The sequence below is a fragment of the Castor canadensis genome, chromosome 16 (genome assembly GCF_047511655.1).
Source record: "Castor canadensis chromosome 16, mCasCan1.hap1v2, whole genome shotgun sequence".
Taxonomy (NCBI): domain Eukaryota; kingdom Metazoa; phylum Chordata; class Mammalia; order Rodentia; family Castoridae; genus Castor; species Castor canadensis.
The window spans coordinates 9,288,816-9,291,699 of record NC_133401.1 but is presented as its reverse complement, the minus strand read 5'-3'; the positions used below and the strand labels follow the sequence as shown (position 1 = coordinate 9,291,699).

Sequence of the window (2,884 nt, the reverse complement as noted above, 5' to 3'; positions counted from 1 at the left end):
ATGGAGCTGAATAGCTCCTTCCTGGCTACTGGCTGCCAGAAACTCATTGAAGTGGATGACCAATGTAAACTTCATACTTTCTATGAGAAGTGTATGGCCACTGAAGTTGCTGCTGACACTCTAGATGAAGAATGGAAAGGCTATGTGGTCTGAATCAGTGGTGAGAACGACAAACAAGGTTTTCCCATGAAACAGAGAGGCTTGACCCATGGCCGAGTTCACCTGCTACTGAGTAAGGGGCATTCCTGTTACAGACCAAGGAGAACTGGAGAAGAAAATGCAAACCTGTTCGGGGTTGCGAACCTGAGTTGGATACCAACCTGAGTGTTCTCAACGTCATTATTGTAAAGAAGAAGAAGAAGAAGAAAGAAGGATATTGGATATTCCTGGACGGATAGATATTACTGTACCTCATCATCTGGGTCCCAAAAAAACTAGCGTAAGTCACAAATTTTTCAATCTCTCTAAAGAGATTCTGCAACACAAACTCCAGTGTATTGCTCTGAAGGAACAACGTACTAAGAAAAATAAGGGAGAAGCTGCAAAATATGCTAAACTTTTGGCTAAGAGGATGAAGGAAGTCAAAAACACCAGGAACAGTCTGCAAAGAGAAGAAAGCTGTCTTCTACTTTTAAGTCTGAGTCCAATCAAAAATAAGAATCTTTAAGAGTAACAAATAAATGATCAGACCTCAAAAAAAGGTATATGTTGTACTCAGTGAGTAAAAACTGAAAGCATTTCCTCTAAAGTCAAGAATGAGACAAGGGTGCCCACTCCACTCTTAGTCAACAGAGGGCTAGAATTCTTAATTAGAGCAATAAGACAAGAGAAAGAAATAAAGGTGATGCAAATAGGAAAAGAAGTTAAATTGACGCTATTTGCAGATGATATGATTCTATACTTAAGAAATTCTAAAGACTCCACCAAAAAAAAATCTTAGATCTGAATAGTTTTGGGAAAGTAGCAGGATACAAAATGACCATACAAAAATCAGTACTTTCTACCTACCACCAACGAACAGGCAGGAAACAACCTGAGCACAACAGAATAGATGCAACAGAAATTAAAATATCTAGATATAAACTTAACTAAGGAGGTGAGAGATTTCTACAATGACAACTATAAAGCATTGAAGAAGGACAGAGTAAATGAATGAAAGACGGAAAGACCTCCCATGTTCATATATTAGCATAATTAATATTCTGAAAATGGCTATACTACCGAAAGCAATGTACAGATTCAATGCAATCCCCATCAAAATCCCAATGTTATTCTTCACAGAAATAGATAAAAAACTTCAAGTCTGATATATTTAGTATATTGTAAGAACTTTTGTAAATGCCACAAGGTGCCCCCAGCTCAACAATAAAAAAATAATTTTTTAAAAAAAGAAATAGAAAAAAATCAAACCTAAAATTCATGTGGAAGCACAAAAGACCCTGAATAACCACAGTAATGCAGAGCAAAAAGAGCAATGCTGGACTTCAAATTATACTGCAGAGCTATAATAGCTAAAATAGCATGGTACTGGCAAAAAACAGACATGTAGACTAACGGAACAGATTAGAAGATCCAAAAATAAACACAGCAACAGTCAGCTGGTTTTTTGACAAAAAAAAAAGCCAAAAACATATGTTGAGAGACAAGACAGCCTCTTCAACAAACAGTGTTAGGAAAACTAGATATTCACATGTAGAAGACTGAAACCAGACCCCTGTCTCTCACCCTGTACAAAAATCAATTCAAACTGTACCAAAGATGTTAATGTAAGATCTGAAACATTGAAACTACTACAGGAAAACATAACATATAAGCATGAATAATTACTCTCTGGATAGGACTCCAATCACTCAGGATATAAGAGCAAGAATTGACAAAGGGGACTGCATCTGTACATAAAAGAAAGCAATTGTCAAAATAACCCACAGAATGAGAGAAAATCCTTGCCAGCTATTCATTGCACAAAGGATTAATATCCATAATATATAAAAGCTCAAAAATTAAACACCAAAAGAACAAATATTCCAATTAATAAATGGACAGAGTTTTCAAACAGGGACTATAAGTGGGTAATAAATGCACACATAAATATTCAATATTCTTAGCTGCAATGGAAATGCAAATCAAAATGACACTGAGAACTGGTGGAGTGGTGGCTCAAGTGGTAGAAGGTGTGAAGCCCTGAGTTCAAAGCCCAGTATAGCAAGAAAAAAAAAAGTAAATAGATTTGCCGGGTGCCAGTGGCTCAAACTTGTAATCCTAGCTACTCAGGAGGCAGAGATCAGGAGGATTGCAGTTTAAAGCCAGCACAGGGAAATAGTTTGTGAGACCCTATCTCAAAAAACCCTTCACAAAAAAAGGGTTGGTGGAGTGGCTCAAGGTGTAGGCCCTGAGTTCAAGCCCCAGTACCAAAAAAAAAAAAAAAGAAAGAAAGAAAAAGACACTGAGATTCCATCTCACCCCAGTCAGAGTGGTCTCATCAAGAAAACACTCGGAGATATAGACATGGCTAATTACATCCTGAATAGGACTCCAATTGATTAGGAAATAAGAGAAAGGACTGAGAAATGAAATTACATCAAATGTAAAAGCTTAAGCACATCGAAGGAAACAATTACTAGAATGAAGAGACACCCCACAGAATAAGAGAAACTTTCCCAAATTCCCAAATGCTGGTGAGGGTGTTGGGGAAAAGGAGATCTTTTACACTGTCAGTGGGAATCGGAATTGGGGAAGCCACTATGGAAATCAGCATGCAGGTTTCTCAGAAACTAAAAACGAAACTACCATATGGTATGGCTATACCACTCTTGGGCAGGTATCCAAAGGAATGTAAATCAGCGTACAATAGAGACACTTGCACACCCATCTTCATAGCACCATT

The 2,884-nt window shown here is 37.5% G+C and overlaps 1 pseudogene; it reads left to right on the top strand.

Annotated features, from left to right (window-relative positions):
• Nucleotides 1–657, top strand: LOC109695855 (small ribosomal subunit protein eS6-like; annotated as a pseudogene).
• Nucleotides 658–2,884: the final 2,227 nt, after the last annotated feature.